Genomic DNA, 19,144 nt, shown 5'->3' on the forward strand with positions numbered 1-19,144 from the left:
GCCTGATGCGGGGCTTGATTCCAGGGTGGGATCATGACCTGAGCCGAAGGCAGACGCTTAATGACTGAGCCACCCAGGTGCCCCCCAATTTACCATCATTAATATTCTCTAAGAGACAAGAAAATATATTTCCTTTATAATGCAAAAATGGAATACTATTAATACCAGAAAATACGATTAAAACCAGAAAATAAAATGAAAACATGATAGCTTTTTAAAAAGTAAAATATTTGGAAGATAATACCTAGGCTTTCCTGAAACCAAGAGACAAGTCAATGGACAATGTGAGTGGAAAAATAAGACAAAGAATTGATAAAGAAGGTATATCATCCAACCACAAGGAGTTTCAGAAATAAAGAGGAGTGACAACAGAGGCAAGGAAAATACTATAATAGAATAAAAAAAAAAAATTCCCAAGCAGGACATTTGCTTCTATATTAAAAATGTCTATCAAGGGGGCATCTGGGTGGCTCAGTCAGTTAAGCAGCCAGCTCTTGATTTCAGCTCAGGTAGTGATCTCAGGGTCCTAGGATCGAGTCCCACCTCAAGCTCCATGCTTAGTGGGGAGTTGGCTTGAGGATTCTCTCTCTCCCTCTCCCTCTGCCCCTCCTCTTGCTCCTACTCTTTCTCTCTCTCTTTCTCTTTCTAAAATAAATAAATCTTTAAACAAAAGTCTTTCAAGTACTTATCACAGTGAATTAAAAAGTAACTCTAAGGACATAATCATATAACTTTAAAAGGCCAGAGGCAAAAATCTTAAATTATTCTGGGATTCAGGATAAATACCAAATATCATATGAGAAATTAGAATCAGGGCGCCTGGGTGGCTCAGTTGGTTGAGCGACTGCCTTCGACTCAGGTCATGATCCTGGAGTCCCTGGATCGAGTCCCGCATCGGGCTCCCTGCTCGGCAGGGAGTCTGCTTCTCCCTCTGACCCTCCCCCCCTCTCATGTGCTCTCTCTCATTCTCTCTCTCTCAAATAAATAAATAAAATCTTAAAAAAAAAAAGAAATTAGAATCAAATGGCAACAAACTTCTCAAGACACCGACAGATAGAATGCAGTGGAATATTGCTTCCAAAATTCTGAAAAGAAGTGTTTTTCAATCTGGAACTCTGTAACCTGATAAACTACCAATTAAGCGTGAGGGTACAGTAGAGATGTTTTCCAGGCTTGCATGGCCTCAAACCATGAATTTCTTACACTCATACCTTCCCCTCTCCTCTCAAGGAGCTCCTGGCAGATGTGCCTCGGCAAAACGAAGAACATTTGGGATCCAGCAAAGATGGCATCTGATCAGGGGGCGGGGGGAAAGGCAGAGACGTTCCAGGACACCACCCTAGAGAACATCTAATCCTGATTGCGCAAGTGGGAGGCCTCCAGCAGGATGCTTCCAGCAAAACATGGAAAAGCTAACACCTGGCTAGCTTCTACAGAGTGAAAGAAAACAACACAAAAGTTAAAATGAAGCAAAGCAAAACAAAACAAGAACTGTACAAGAAAATGTGATAATTGCATACCACCTGGCTCAAGAATAAAATATAATTACATAGTCTCATAGGGAAGAGAGATTTGGTAATTATATGTAGAGGAAGTGGGAGTGGCGGGAGGTTTATAGAGAGCTACAACCTCATATGCCAACACAGGGAGTCGATAGAGAATTTTGAAATAATTGAATCAAGAAATAACTGCTTAAATACATTTTTCAGAGATTTGTTAAATAGCAGAAGAACATGGTAAAAGTGAAGAGAATCATTGCCTCTGGGGAAGCGGACGGAGGACTGGCAAGAAATGAAGCAGATGATTGGTATTTCTTATTTCTGTAGAGTAAGGATTTTTAGATGTTTTGCTTCTTCAAACCAAGAGCATGATAAAATTTTAAAAATAGTTAAACCGTTAAATAAAACGCCATGTGATTCAATGTGCATTGTGAAAACAAAAGCAAAATAATGACACCGAACATGGGATCCTGGACTTCTTCTATCTCGGACATGCCATGGCTTTTCTCCCTCACTGTTAATCACACACATCAACAGATGCAGTTGTAGCTAATGCTGGCCATTCCCTGGCTCAGTGTGTGTTGAAGTAGAAAGAGCAAGGTCTTGTATTCAGTTTCATGTGTTCTGGCTAAGATGTGACTTCTGTGGCTGAGCTGAGCCCTGGGGAACAAAAATCTTTTGCCCAGTTTCCTAGTCTATAAAGTAGTGCCAATAATACCCACCACTTAGATTTGTAGTGAAAATCAAAAGCAATTTCACTCGAAAAGTGCTTAGAATGTGGTTTGTTCTTTGTTGGCATTCTGCTACCAAATGCGCCTCATCAAGCAGCACCTTCTATCTGCAACACATGCATTTCTATCACCAACTTGACCTTGGAAGCTTTACCTTTTTAGTGCTTGGAATTACAAAGGCTTAAGTAAATTAATTGATTCAACCATTTGTCAACTCAATCTGTTGTCAGATCAACAAACAGATTTTTTACTTATGTATATTAATTTTCTAGAATGTCAAATTCCTGATTTGGTTAATTTTTTTATTTTTCATTGCATTCATTGTCTTGTTCAGCAGAATTACCTGGTGAAGTTAACACATACAGCCAGGCTTTGGCATGATCTTATAGAGTATTTTGTACTAATTTTGTCTCTGTATCCGTAGCTAAATCCATATACATGTGATTAACATGCTTTCCAATTTATCTTGCAAAATAAACATTTTTTTCTATAAAATGTCTTTTGGAACAGCAGAATTACTTCTGCTAAAAATTATCTTTGTAATGCATATTTTTATATTAGGCATTTATTTATGAGAAACTGCCTTTGAGTGTATTTGTCTTCAAGAATTGCTTTTCATTGAATGAATATTTTTAGAAAATGCTTGATAATTCATTATTTAACCATGCATTTCCCTGACTCATGTGGCATTGTTACTTGCTGTTATGGACTGAATTATGTTCTTTCTAAATCCATATGTTGAAGCTCTAACCCCCAATGTAAGTATATTTGGAGACAGGGCACTTAGAGAGGTAATTAAGGTTAAATGAGGTCATAATGGTGATGTCTTAATTCAGTAAGACTGGTGTCCTTTTAAGAAGAAGAGATATCAGATCTTTCCCATTCTCTCTCTCTCTCTCTCTCTGTCATGTGAGGACACAGTGAGAAGGAAGCCATCTCTAAGACAGTTTCACCAGAAACTTAATATTCTGGCACCTTGATCTTATACTTCTAGCCTCCAGAACTGTGAGAAAATAAATTTATATTGTTTAAGCTACCTGGTCTGTGGTACTCTGTCATGGAAGCCTGAGCTAATACATTTATCTCCCCATTAGATAGTAACCTCCTCTAATGTAGGTACAGCTCTTTGGTATCTTAAATTCCTACCAGGAATGACTACATGTAGTAGTCATTCAATAAATGCTTTTTAAATGTGTTGACTGAATATGGGAACTAGCTCTTCTGTTAGAGGTTTTGGATCATGGACAGACTGTTCCAGACAGTTTATTTCCTTTTCCTTTGTTCCTCAGAGCTCCTTCACTTACAGGGGACAGGCACCTTCACTTGCAGGGCACAGACAACTAATACACATTGGCTGATGTTAAAGAGAAGTTATAAACTTTGCAAATCAAGACAGAGCTGGACATAATGCTGACTGGGCTTCTTTCTTTCCATCTCTTAGCAATCTATACTCTTGCTTTCTGTTGGATTTATTCTCTAATATTTGTGGCAAAATGGTTATTAGAAGCTCCATATTTATGTCCTACTGTTTAACAAAATGTCAGTAAGAAAATAATAAACACCTATTCCAAGCCCTTTAGAAACAGTTCTTCATTCAATCCTGAGAATACCTATGAGATAGGCACTATTATTACCCACATTTCGCAGGTACTGAGGCACAGAGAAATTAAAAAACTCACCCATGATGATATAAGCTTTAGAGGTAGACAATATAGTTCTAGGGTGTGTGTCTTAGTCACTAGTCTGTGCCTCTTCTTTCTCATATTTTTATCCATCACTTTCTCATTATTTCCAATGAAAAATCTCAAGCTTACTTGCCCGGTTTGAGCCACTTGGCCATTGCTGAACTAATCATTCTGGTTAGGATGACTAATTGTAGCTGGGTGTGTCAATCGTTCAGAACTAGGTTGAGTGGTCATCCTGGGAACCAGAGATGGGGTATATTTCTTTACAAAATATTGATAACAAAGGAGGAAGTTTTCCAAAGAAAAACAGGGTTTCTATCCTTTAGAGAAAAATAAATGGAGGCTGGAGCAGAGAAAATGATGGCTTCCGTTATATCTTCTATTCTTCTCTGTCTTCTTCCTCATAGAAGAGAGACACAATCAGAAATAAACAAGTAAGTCATTTGAAATGTGTTCTGCTTATGTGGTATCCTTCAGTATTGATGTAAAAAGAGCATTCTCATTAAACATAGGAAATTTACAAATTAAACTTGGAACAGAATCACATCTTATGTATAATTGCTTATCATAATCTAAGCAATGTGCAAAATATTTCCCTTTCTTTCTTGCTTTGTTTGGCTGACTTTTCTTGTTCTTCAAAAAAATTTAAAAATACAAATTTATTAATGCAAATTCACCATTTATAAAATGATAATAAATTATGCCATGCTGTAGAGAAAATATGCATTTATATGTAAATGTGTACCTATGTAATAAATGAGTGTTATATTAATAAAGGAGGCTACTGGAGGGATATGTGCTTCCCCCCATCTCATCCTGAAAAAGCTGGCTATATACTACTTCCACCAGGAGTATTAGCCAGTTTTGAGTTCTGAATCACATAAACATATTTGGGTAGGGAATTACTTTAAAATAAACTCCTAAGATAATAATTCCCTTCATTTCAGTAAAGATGTTTTTAACTTTTCTAAGTACATTCACATAGACCTCATAAAACAACTAGTTTAAAGAGGGATTAGCAGAATATAAGGTTTCCAGAGCTGTGATTTAATAATCAAAACAAAACCATTTAAATGCTTGGCTGAGGATGGACAAGTTGTGGGAGAAAATGTCTGGAAAGAACATAACAAGGGCTAGGTTAGGCAGATGTCAGTGATTATCAAAAGCTGAATTAACTCAGTGAGTGACCAATTTGGCCAAGAGTAAGTTAAAACTCAAAGGCCCAGAAGTCAAGAAGAAAGAGCTAAGTCCCTGAATTCGGGAAGAACAAGAATTAGTTGAGTCTCAGAAATCTAGTTCAGAGTTTGATAACAGGGCATAACTCTTTTGTCTTCTGTCCTATGAGGCATCATCCTTTGAGATGGTTTGTATCTCTAAGTGTTTTTTAAAAAATCAGCAGTGGTTAATTATGGGATCTGTAGTGAACAGAAGCTAAAGAGGTCCTGTCATGCAGCATTAGAGTTTGTTCTGTAAGGCAAAGTTTGGCTTAATTAGATACAATATAAAAGAAGGAATGGAAGACAAGATGCAACAGAAAAGCATCAGACAAGCAAATAAAAACAAATAACCAAAGAGTAAAGGGGAGGAGCGTGGGTTAAAAATTTGATGGCTATCCTAGACAAAGCAACAACAGACTTTAAGTACATTTAGAATATAGAAGAAGATGCCAGTCTCTTTCAGATGGGAGAACTGATGTGAAAAATGTAAAATAGAAGGTCAGGTAGATGCAAAGATTTAGTGGACCTTGGAGTTGAAAGTGTAGATACTAGAAAAAACAAATACGTTGGGACTAACATGAGTTAGTTGTAAGATTCTCTACAGTATTTTGTGTTAAAAAGAAGGGAAAGGTTCCACTTCTGAGAAGATTTTGTAGACATACTACTCACTATTTTTCTTGCTAAGGCTACAACTAAAACCTTTGCAAATTATGTGTAAAACAGACATAAGAAAACTCTGAAAGGTAGAGAGAGGAAGGCAGACCAGCAAAGGACATCAGGGTCCAAGGAAGGACATAATGTGAGTTCTTGTTTTGCTTCATATTTCCCAAACTTGGAGCTGAAAAAGCTGGCATCCTGGAAATACTTACAAGTGATGACAGAAATGTTCTCCAAAAGCCAAAGGACCAGGAAAGGGGCAATCTAGCAAGAAAAAAATCTTAGATCATAACCACTCTACTCTAGCCAAACATCACAAAACAAACAAACAAAAAACAATAACAAAATTCTGGTCTCCTCACCACTCACTTCAGCTGAGACTGAATGAGAAGCCCACATGTCCACCTTCATGAGTTGTAACATTGTCCTTCAACAACCATGACTAGGTGGTATCAGAAAAGGCCAAATAGGGAGCCATGACTTTCATCCCCACCAGGTGGTAATGAACTCCCACTCCTCTCCAATGGGAGACTCCATAAGGAGCCTAGATTTTTCACCCCACCTGACAGTGAAGAGATTTTTCTGGCTTTCTTCATTGGAATGGTGTCAGAGGAGGTCTAGAGAAGAGTCAAGATTTTTACCATCAGCCACCAGTAATAAGCCACTTACCCATGGTGTCACTGAAGTCTATACTGGAAACAATAATGAGACTCTTATGCCTCCCAGTAAGGGAGTTATCAGTGGAGACTTAATGGAAGCCAGAACTTACATCCCTACACACAGTCATAATGTGTTGGGGAAACTGGACTTCTAACTGCATTTGGCACTAAAGAGATAATGCCCCTCCATTTCCTGAGTGCTGCCAGAGCAACAACCTAAAAGAGAAACTTGAAATAAGATCCAGCATCTTAGAACATAATATAAAAGTGTCTTGAATTTCAATATAAAATCTCTAATTACATGAAGCACCAAGATCAGCTCAAACTGAAGAAAAAATCCATAAATAACAAAATTGAGGTGACATATTTTATTTTATTTATTTTTAAAGATTTTATTTATTTATTTGAGAGAGAGAGAGATTGAGAGAATGAGGGGGAGGAGGGGCAGAGGGAGAAGCAGACTCCCTGCAGAACAGGGAACCCGATGCAGGACTCAATCCCTGGATCATGACCTGAGCTGAAGGCTTAACCAACTGAGCCACCCAGGAGCCCTGAGGTGACGGATTTTAGAGTTATCTAAGAAATGTTTCAAAGTAGTCACCATAAAAATGTTTAAATGAGTAATTACAAACATACTTGAAACAAAAAAAAAAAATAAAAATCATCAGCAAAGAAATAAAATATATAAAGAAGAACCAATAAAAATGTTAGAATTTTAAAAAATCAAAATAATAGCAGATAATCAAAATAATAGGGGAAAAAACTCAATGGAGGGGACAGAGGAAGGAATTAGTAAAATGGAAGATATAACAATATCTAAATTGCCCAGTTGGACAATAAAGAGAAATAGACAAAAAAGAGAAAAAGAAAAAAAAAGTGAAGGAAGGAAGGATGGAAGGAAAGAAGGAAGGGGTCCCAAGGATATGTGGGACAATAATAAAGAAAAACAATATGACCCAATAATTTCACTAATAAGTATTTACCCCCCCAAAAGAAAACCCAAATTCAAAAAAGATATAATCACCCCTATGTTTATTGCAGCATTATTTACAATAGTTAAGATATGGAAGCAACCTAAGTGTCCAACAATTGATGAAAGAATAAAGAAGATGTGATATATATAATGATTATGATATATATGATGTAATATTACACAGCCATAAAAAAGATGAAATCTTGTCATTTATACAACAACAACACAGGTGGACCTAGATGGTATTATGCTAAGTAAAAGGCAAACACCATATGATTTCACCCATATAAGGAATCTAAAAAACAAAACAATGAATAAACAAACAAAAAGCAGAATCAGACTTATGAATACAGAGAACAAACTGATGCTTGCCAGAGAGAAGGGGTGTGGGGGAATGGGCACAATGGGTAAAAGGCAGTGGGAGATACAGGCTTTCGGTTATGGAATGAATAAGTCATTGGAATAAAAGGCACAGCATGGGGCATATAGTCAATGATATTGTAGTAGCTTTGTAGGCTTACAGAGGGTAGCTACATTTGTGGTGAGCATAGCATAATGTTAAGAGATGTTGAATCAATATGTTGCCCACCTGTCTAATAAAGTATGTAATATTATTATAATGTAATGTAATATTGTGTGCCAACTATACTCACATACATTTTTTTTTAAAGAACTAATGTTCATATTATCAAAATCCTTGTGTGAGGGGGGTGAGGAAATAAAGAGGGTTGGGAGGAAAAACACACTAAAATATAATGACAAAAACTTCCCAAATTTAGCAAAATTCTTATAGATTCAAGAAGCTAAGTAAGCCCCAGATAGAATAAACTCAAAGAAATCCACACTGAGATATATTATAGTCAAACACCTGATAACAGAAGACAAAGAAAAAAATGAGAGAGAGAAAGAAATAACATATTACCTGTAGTGGGAAAACAATTTAAATAATAGCAGATCTCTCATCAGAGGCTATAGCGATCAGAAGGAAGTGACAATATTTTTCAAGAGCTGAAAGAAAATAACAGCTAACCCTGTACCCCCAAAATATGTCCTTAAGGGAGAAAGGAATCAAGACATACTCAGATGGAGGAAAATAAGGAGGATTTGTTACTAGCAGATCTGTCCTGAAAGAATGGCTATAAGAAATTTCTAAACAGACAGAAAACAATACAAGAAGTAATCTAGGAACAGTAGAAAGTAAGAAAGAACACATTAGCCAAAATATGGACAAATGCAATGGACTTTCCTTTTCCTCTTGAGTTTCCTAAATTTTGATTTGTGGTGGAAAGAAAAATTCTAACACTTTCTGAAGTGGTTATAAATATAAGTATTTAAGTTATATTGCAAATGAAGAAGGGTAAAGAAATGTACAAAGATATAAAGTTTCTACACTTCACTCTAACTGGTAAAATGAGAATTATAGTAGACGATGATGAGCTATGTACGTATTATGTGAATTTTAGAACAACCACTCAAAAAAGCTATGCAGAGATATACACTCAAAAACACTGGAGGGGATTATGCTAAGTGAAATAAGTCAAGCAGAGAAAGACAATTACCATACGGTTTCACTCATATGTGGAACATAAGGAATAGCATGGAAGACCATAGGGGAAAGGAAGGAAAGCTGATGGAGGTGAAATCAGAGGGACACAAACCATGAAAAACTATGGACTCCGGGAAACAAACTGAGGGTTTCAGAGGGGAGAGGGGTGGGGGGATGGGGTAACTGGGTGATGGGCATTAAGGAAGGCACGTGTTGTGATGAGCAGAGGTGTCATACACAACTACTGAATCATTGAACACTACATCAAAAACTAATGATGTACTATATGGTGGCTAACTGAATATAATAATAAAAAAAACCACTAAAGACAAATCAAAGCTGATTCTTAAAGATGTTCAAATAATCTACAGGAGGATATGAAAAAACAAAAAGAGAAATGGTGAACAAACAAAACAAGATACAAAAAGTCAAACTTAAGCCCTAATATCAATAATTACATCAAATGTAAATTATCTAAATATATCAATTAACAAACAGATATTGCAACAGTGGATTAAAAAGCACCACCCAAGGGTGCCTGGGTGGTTCAGTCTGTTAAGGGTCTGCCTTCACTGGGGTCATCATACCAGGGTCCTGGGATCAAGCCCAATGTCAAATGACTGACACATATCTTCAAGTTGACATGAGACATATAGCAAGAGAGGCCATATCTTGGGCCGTAAAACAAATCTCAACAAGTTTAAAGGAATTTAAATCATACAAAGTGTGTTCTCCAACTGCAGTGGAATCAAACTATGGCCGAATAATAGGAATATAAAAGGAAAATCTCCAAACATTTGAAAACTGAAAAGCAGACTTTCATAAAATCCATTGGCCAAAGAAGTCTCAAGAGAAATACAATACACATTGAACTGAATGGAAACTCGAGGCAATACAGCATAATTCATGAGGCAAAACTGAAGCACTGCTGAAAAGTTTGTATCACTAAATGTACACATTAGAAAAGAGGGGAAATATCTAATCAATAATGAAAGATTCCACAGCAATAACCTGGGGGGTGGGGGAAGAGAGAGAGAGAGAGAGAAATAAGCTAAATGCAAGCAGAAGGAGGGAAGTACAGATAAAAGCATAAAAACTAAAATTGAAAACAGGAAAAAAAAAACAAAAAACAAATGTAACAAAGCTGGTTCTTTGAAAAGAACAGCAAAATTGAAACTTCTAGCAAGACCGACAAAGAAAAGGAAGAGAAAACACGAACTCCTAATATCATGAATGAAACAGGAAATATCTCTAATAATTGTAGAGACACCAAAAGGAAAATAAGGGGATGCTAGTAACAACTCTACACATACAATTTTTTTTTTTTTTAAAGATTTTATTTATTTATTTGACAGAGAGAGAGATAGCGAGAGCAGGAACACAAGCAGGGGGAATGGGAGAGGGAGAAGCAGGCTTCCCACCGAGCAGGGAGCCCGATGTGGGGCTCGATCCCAGGACCCTGGGATCATGACCTGAGCCGAAGGCAGATGCTTAACGACTGAGCCACCCAGGCGCCCCTACACATACAATTTTTACAACTTAGACAAAATTGACCAATTCCACAAAAAGCATGAACTGTCATAGCTTATTGTACATGAAATAGATAATTTGAATATTCCCATAACTAATAAGGAAACTAAATTTGTAGTTTAAAAAGCCCTCCCCCAAAGAAAAGAAATTTCCAGGTGTAGACGGTTTCATTGGACAATTCTATCAATTGTTTAAAGAAGAATTGACACAAATTTTACAAGTCTCTTCTAGAAAATAAAACAGGAAAAAAGCACTTCCCAAATTATTTTATTAAGTTAACATTACCCTGACACTCAAAAAAACCCCCAAACCAAAAAACAACTATTGAAAATATCTCCATTGAACAAAGCAACAAACGCTTTAAACAACATAATAGTAAGTAGAACACAACAATATAAATAATACATAAAAAAAATATGCAATAACCAAGTAGGATTAATTACAGGGAAATAAGCCTGTTTTCATATTTAAAAATCCAAGTAATCTACCATATTAACAGGCTAGCATCCTGTATGATTTCATTTATACTACTTTCTTGAAAGGACAAACATAAAAAATGGAGAACAGATTAGTGATTAGTAGTTGTCAGGAGTTAAGGGAAGTGGGGTAAAGGTAGAAAGGAAGTAGGTTTGGCTATAAAAGGGAAACATGAGGGAACCTGGTGATGAAATATTTTGACTTTATCAGTGCCAAAATTCTGCTTTGCATATTGTACAATAGCTTTATAACATTTACCACGGGGGGATTGGGTAAAGGGAAGATTGGATCTCAATGTATTATTTCTCATTACTGCATGTAAAACTAAAATTATCTCAAAATAAACATTTTAAAGAACAAAACAATACAGTGGAAGAGCATTAAGTTTCCTTATTTACTTGCTTTTATACCTGACTTCCGTGTATGTGGATAATACAACAAAATATTACAACAAATATTTCAGTTCTTATAGTATTTTTTGAGAATTCATGTTATATGTGTTAGCCTTCCTTGCTGACTTGTATTACTTTTATTAGAATGTTAGTTAAATAAGTCTAAACATAAAGTGCCTAAATTTATTTACTTATAGCTTATAGGAAGCTATAAAGTCAAAAGAATTTATAAATTAAGTGCTAACAAAACTAAACAAACAATAAAATCCAAACTAACATCATTAGTTTACTGTGACAAATGTTGTTCTTTTGTTGACCCTAAATCAGCAATTACAAGGTGAATACGGTTCTGACAGCTAAGATGCTATTTGTTTAACTTCATCTCATACACTGTTATTTCTATGCCTGCATGGTGATGCAGCTTTTTTTTTTTTTTATCATTTTTTGCATCTTCAAGTAGCACATCACCTTTGCTGTGTCTTAGCATGCCATAGTCTTGCTTAGTCCGGTTTCAGTTTGAATTCATCATTTATGTGTTATGTTTGCCATTGTGTTCTTTTTCTTAAGTCAACATGTGTATTTAGGTAAGCATTATTTTGTGTCAACACTGTCATAAACACAAGTGTTTGGGCAGGTTCTGAAATTGTATAGGGCTATGCAGGTACCTGAGAAATCATATTTGATTGTCTAGATTTCTGCCTCCAATTTAAGAAACAATGTTTTTGCTTCAAGCACAGTGAACTCAAAGAACCTCAACAAATGCTTGGAGCTTTTAATTAGCTTCAGATTTCTCTGTACATCTAATCAAAAGATGATAAAATTTTACTGCTAAAGAAAAAAAATTAAGAGATAACACATAAAAGTGTCAGTACAAACTCACTGAACTATATATATTATCTGCCAGAGTGTGTAATGAATAAAAAACTATAAAAATCCAAGAAATAGAATGAGGCATCATTTACTTTGTTATAAGCACTAGGTTTTCATCCGATATTTTATCAGCTTATATCACTGTAGGCTACAAAACTCAGAAAAAAGCATATTTTACAGTTAAGATAAATATCATTCTATGTAATTTCAAAAAATATTTCTCCTGAAATGTCTTATCATGTTGCAGATGATTCAATTACATTGGTTTTTGCTTTTGTTCTTGCTTTTGATGTATGCAAAGTTTAGAACCAGCTCCTTTACTATACTGAGAAGTTTTTCTCTAATGGAAGTCAGACTATTGCATACAGAGCTAATGGCAATTTCCTACTTACATATATTCTAATATTTGCCAGGAACCTTTATGAAACTTATACAGGTTCACCTTGTTAAAACAGGTATAATTGGAGTCCGTTGCATCAAAATGATAATAGTGAATGCATCTGAGTTTTGGCCTTCGGTGAATTTTTTTCTTATTATTTTATTATTATATAATTTCCTATATGAAAAGCTACTTAAATAACATTATTCTCAAATGAGTAAGAAAACACCTTTGCAATAAAAATAAAACTGACTTTATAATTTGCTCCTTGATTTTGAGAATGAGGTATTATAGATAAATCTATAAATACATATTTACAAGAAATAGATTGATACAACAATTACTTTGTTTTAAATGCTAGGTTTTCTAGCATTATATGTGTGTGTATGTGTATATATATGTATGTATATGTATATATGTATATGTATATACACATACATATATAAATTTATTTGTTGTGCAGTAACATTTAAGCCATAAAATATTGTCTTTAGTAGAATTTTGCTTTATCCATTTCCTGAATTTTTGCATTATTTTTTCTCTTCCTCCTCCTTCCCTACTCCTTTTTTTTTTTCTTTGGTTGTTTGGTGGTTTAGTATTTCCACTTGGGTGACTGTGGAAACTTAGAAAATTCGTGTCTAAAAACTGATTTTATGACAACCAATTATCAATCTTGGACACTACAGAAGCAATTCTGGTAATCTTCATTTGCCAATTAGTGTATAGATATATTTCCTTTTCCATTATAAATATTTAAAACTATTTAATAAAAAACAAATGTGTTATTATAAACAGAAGTTAGATCAAATAACGGATAAGGAAAAGTCTTGAGGCAAGAAGTGGCTAATCACACTCATTTTTTTTAAGATTTTATTTATTTATTTGAGAGAAAGAACATGAGCAGTGGGGAGGAACAGAGGGAGAGGGAGAAGCAGACTCCCCGCTGAGCAGGGAGCTCAATGTGGGACTCAATCCCAGGAACCCTGAGATCATGACCTGAGCTGAAGGCAGATGTTTAACCCACTGAGACACCCAAGCATCCTACACGCACTTTTTTTTAATACAGAACTGTATTACTGTCCTGATGAACCAACATGAAATTGGAATAAGATGAACTTGTAGAGTTGGTATATAGCCATAGCGTATAAGACTTTTAAGGCTTAGTGAAGAGCATTAATTTTATTCTAAATTACAGTGTGAAGTAGTTGGAAGACAAATTATTGACATGTTGGAAACTCATTTTTCCCAAAGTGGAAAACTAGAAAGCAATAAGAAAAGAACTGACACGTCCAACAAGAAGGCTCCTGTCATAATCCAAGTAAGAAGTGATGTTGACTTGAACTAGAGTGGTGGCTGAGAAGGATGGAGTGGGTAGGTTTAAAATATTGAAATATATTTAAAGTCTACATGAGTTCTTATGGGTTGGATGTGGAGAGTGATAGTTAAAAACAAAAACAAAAACAAAAAACGATGATCATGATGCTCCTGCTGTTGTTCATAATGAAGCATCAATAAGGATGAAGGCGACTTTGGTGATGATGGTGATGATGATAGGTAACATTTATTGTGTATTTTCTCTAGGTAGAGCAAAACATTTTTAATAACATCATTGATTTAGTCCTTACAATAACCTCAATATATAGGTATTACTAATTATTATCTTCATTTTGTAAGTTGCTATGGACTGAATGCTTGTGTTTTACCCAAATGCATATGTTGAAGCTCTTGTTTTGATGTGATGGTATTGAGAGCTGAGGCCTTTAGGAGGAAATCTGCTCATGAGAGTAGAACCCACATGAATGGAATTAGTGCCCTTATAAGAAGAAACACAAGAGAAATTATTTCTTTCTCTGCCACCTGAGGATACAGCAAGATGATAGTCATCAGAAAACCAGGAAAAGGCCTTCACTAGAACTTGACCATGATGGCACCAAGATCTTGAACTTTCCAGCCTCTAGAACTATGTGAAATAAATTTCTGTTGTTTAACCATATCCAGGTTACAGTATTTTGTGAAAGCAGCCCAAACCAACCAAAGCACAAGTGAGGAAACTGTGACTCAGAGAAATATAGAAAATTGCCCAGAGTCACTAGTATAGACTGAATGTTTATGTCCCTCCAAAATGGACATATAGACACCTAACCCCAGATATGATGATGTTTAGAAGAGGAGTTTTGGGAGGTGATAAGGTCATAATGGTAGAGCCCCCATGAATGGGATTAGAGAAGCTCCAGAGAGCTGCTTTGCCCCTTCCACCACATGAGGGCACAGCAAAAAAATGACCATCTATGAGCCATGAAGCAGACCTGACCAGACACCAAATCTGTAGACACCTTGGTTTTGGATTTCCCAGTCTTCAAAACTGTAAAAAATAAATTTCCATTGTTTAAGCTACCCAGTGTACGATATTTCATTATAGCAGCCTGAATGGACTTAGACCATCAGCTAGCAAAATATGGAAGGGCCAAGATTTGAACCATAGAAAACATGCTCCTGATCATTATATCTTACTGATATCTAAGTTTTCTGGCTTGAGCAAATAAGCAATGGTAAAGACATTTGGAATAATGGAGACATTGAAGAGTTGAAGTAGAGGTGAAATGTTGAATCAAGAGCATCATTCTGGACAAGAAAAGTCTAAGATTTCAACTTGATAGCTTCACATGCAGAGGAGAGTTCTGACCTGGAGATACGCATATGAGTCCCATGTTTATTTCTCAGTTATATGTGATATTTAAAGCCATACAAGTGGATGACACCACATGGTAGATATATAACACTAGTTGAAAAATATCCTTGATTAAAACTGAGAAATACTCTTATTTAGAGGTAACAACTTTATGGAAAGTCTGAGATAGAAAGGCCAACACGGTCAATAGAAAACTGGGAAATAGGTATGTCAGAAGGCCAAGAAGAAAATGTTTCAGTAGATGGGAATTGGTTGATTATGTTGAATGTTGTCAAATAATATGAGTATACAGAAATGCTTAAGGTATTTGACAGCATGAGAGAGAAATGGAGGCAGTACTGGACTAAGGTTAAAGAGAATGGAAGGTGAACATATGGAGGTGACTATATTTCCTTCAGGTTTACCTCTTTCATAGTAACAGAGAAGCTGGCTGGCATGTGCGCAAGAGAAGGAGTCGAATTAAAGGATGGTATATTTTACTTTTCATATGGGAGACATTAAACACATTTGTATATTCACATGATAAAAAAGATGGAAACAAGGTAGTACCTACTAACCAGTTATTATTGTTGAGGCTAAATTCTGTCTTACAGTAGGGTGGGTGAGGGTGACTCAAAACCTATGCAGCTCCAGGCCCCAGCTCAATGTGTTGAGGCAAACATCGCTTATTCTTTTTTTACAGATGAAGATCCTGAGATTAAGTTGGGATCATTAACAGATCAATGGTCACCCAATAAGTAAGGAATGGATGCATAATGAATTCCGGACAAGTGTCAAGCAATGACAGACCACTCTTCATTCCTTCCGGTTTCTCCTTAGCTTTCTATCCTCTAGTTGATTTGTGTAGCCTCGAAGAACACTGAAGAACTGCTAACTGCAAGCCCTCTGCCAAGTTAAAATCTCATGTATTGCCAAACAAAGATCAGGCCCAAAAATAATAAAGATGAAGATACACTGTAGACTACAGATTTTAAGTGACTGCCTTATAAATGTATTACATATGTATAGCTAAAATTTCCAGATTTGGCCTCCATTGCAAATAAGTTCTTAATACCTAGTCTATTAAGTTCTGTTGTGATGAAATCTTTCTATTTTCTTCTCATCACCTACACCCAGATTTTTGAATAAAAAGCTTCCTAAACAGAAGAAATGTCTCATCACCTCAGGTGCCTCTCTGCACCCTACAAAGAAAAAAGAAAAGAAAAGGAAAGAAAGGAAAGGAAAGGGAAGGAAAGGAAAGGAAAGGGAAGGAAAGGAAAGGAAAGGAAAGAAAAAAGAAAAAGAGAAGAGAAATTAAAAGATCTAAAACCATTTCCATTCTTGGCTGTTACCACAGAGCTATTTTTAAAAGTTACTTTGTGGAGCTGGCAAAGAAGGAATGAAGATGGAAAACAAATACAGCTAATCTCATAATTTTTCCACAAAAGGAGCTTTTAAAGAAATCCCGTTTTATTGGCTTTCAAAATTAAAAGGTCATCTTTTTCATAATCTTAGAACTAGGCTCTTTTCAATGCATCACTCCATATGAAAAGAAATTGTGCTTTTATAATTTTAAAAATAGTAGGATTCCTCTAGCTCTGGTTGCTTTTAGACCATTTTTTGCTTTGTGCAATGTAGACTTTATGTGGTCCTATAAATAACTGAAGGGAAGGAGGCAAAGGATTCTTCTCAGTTCCTCTATTACATGAATCACCATCAAGAAGTGTTGTCTTCCAGTAAGAGGGACATCAATAGATTGTACATACACAGTTCTGCCTTTGTAGGCAGTTTTCTTAAGGTTCTAGTTGAAAAAGTAAGAAATCCCGTGACAAAGGTATCCTTCAGATGATGCTGATTTGATGAAAACTCAAAAGCACCATCTATATTGGAAGGAAAGCAAGTTTTCCATGGCTAAGATTTCAAGCTCAATTTCTATACAATAATCCCCCCTTATCTGTGGGGTTATGTTTCAAGACCCCCAGTGGATGCCTGAAACTGGGGATAGTATTGAACCCAATATATACTATTTTTTTCTATACATATAAGTATCTGTGATAAAATTTAATTTATAAACTAGTCACAGTAAGAGATTAACAGCAATAGCTAATAATAACAATGGACAATTATAACAATATACTGTAACAAAAGCTATGTGAATATGTTCTCTCTCTCTCAAAATACCTTATTGTACTATACTCACCATTCTTCATCTTGTGATGATGTGAGATGATAAAATAAAGGCCTACATGATAAGATGAAGCAAGGTGAATGATGTAGGCATCATGATGAAGCATTAGGCCACTATTGACCTGACAATATGTCCAAGGAGGATCATCTCCTTCCAGACCAGGGTTGACCACAGAGAGTAAAACCATGAATGAGGGGATGTACTATGGTCCAAGCATAGTTGTGAGTAGCTCTTAAGGGTGTTGTTGTAGAGATTCAAACCTTTGAATCCTTACTGTCAACTCCAACTTCCCTCGTAGAGATGGTGGGGCTCTCATTTATTTTAAACTGGAAACCCAAACCAGCTCGAATTTCCCCACTGAACCAATAGGAAATCAAACATTTTCAAGTTACTATGGGACTGAAGTCTAACTTAGGTATCAAATCTGAGATTTCTTTTTTATTTTAAGAAAGAATTTGACTCTCGATTTCCAGGACCCTTGGAGAAATCATGTTTGTGGGTTAATATTAACAAAAGGGTGTATTTTGGGATGCCTAGGTGGCTCAGTTAAGAGTCTGTCTTTGGCTCAGGTCATGATCCCAGGGTCCTGGGATCGAGTCCCACAACAGACTCCTTGCTCAGCAGGGAGCCTGCTTCTCCCTCTACCTGCTTCTCCTCCTGCTTGTGCTCACTCTCTCTTTCTCTCTCTCTGAAAAATAAATAAAATATTTTTAAAAGGATGTATTTCAACTCTGCAGGTGTATACCATCCTTAACGAGCTTATTCACATTTCTGTTTTGTCCAAACTTAGAGAGACTCACTATTATAGGGCCCTTCATGATATATCTGCATGTCACCAAAAATTACATAAAAAGAGAAAACTTACTCTATGGTACATTCATGAAATGATCTCTGTAATAAATGAGGACTTGTGGGTTAGTAGCTCAAGTCACAAATTTAATTCTACAAATATCACTTTGGATATGTTCCAGATTTTTTTAAAAATATTTATTTATTATTTGGGGAGAGAGAGAGAGAGGATGTAGGGGCAGAGGGAGAGGGAGAGAGAGAGAGAATCACCAGTACACTCCCTGCTGAGTTCAGAACCCAACTCAGGGCTCAATTTCACAACCCTGAGATCATGACCTGAGCCAAAATCAAGAATTTGATGCTTAAGAGACTGAATCACCCAGGTGCTCCTCTAGGAGATATTTTTTGTATATATTTAACACTTAAGTTCTCTACATCCAATAACCATTTTTTATTTTTTATTTATTTTTTTAAGATTTTATTTATTTATTTGACAGAGAGAGACACAGCGAGAGAGGGAACACAAGCAGCGGGGAGTGGGAGAGGGAGAAGCAGGCTTCCTGCTGAGCAGGGAGCCCGATGTGAGGCTTGATCCCAGGATCCTGGGATCATGACCCGAGCTGAAGGCAGACGCTTAACAACTGAGCCACCCAGGCGTCCCTCCAATAGCCATTTTTTAAACTTATTTCCTTTATTTTCCACAAAAAGTAAGAATTTCTGCAACTTTATTATGAAAACATTAATAAGCCTATTGCTAATTAACTTATTTCTTTACCTCTTTCCATCTAAAAGAATTGGTTCAGCAGGATATTAAAAAAAACAAACAATGTTTATAGCAGCAATGTCCACAATAGCCAAACTATGGAAAGAGCCAAGATGTCCAT

The sequence above is a fragment of the Leptonychotes weddellii genome, chromosome 9 (assembly GCF_054177405.1).
Source record: "Leptonychotes weddellii isolate Sample4059 chromosome 9, ASM5417740v2, whole genome shotgun sequence".
NCBI lineage: Eukaryota > Metazoa > Chordata > Mammalia > Carnivora > Phocidae > Leptonychotes > Leptonychotes weddellii.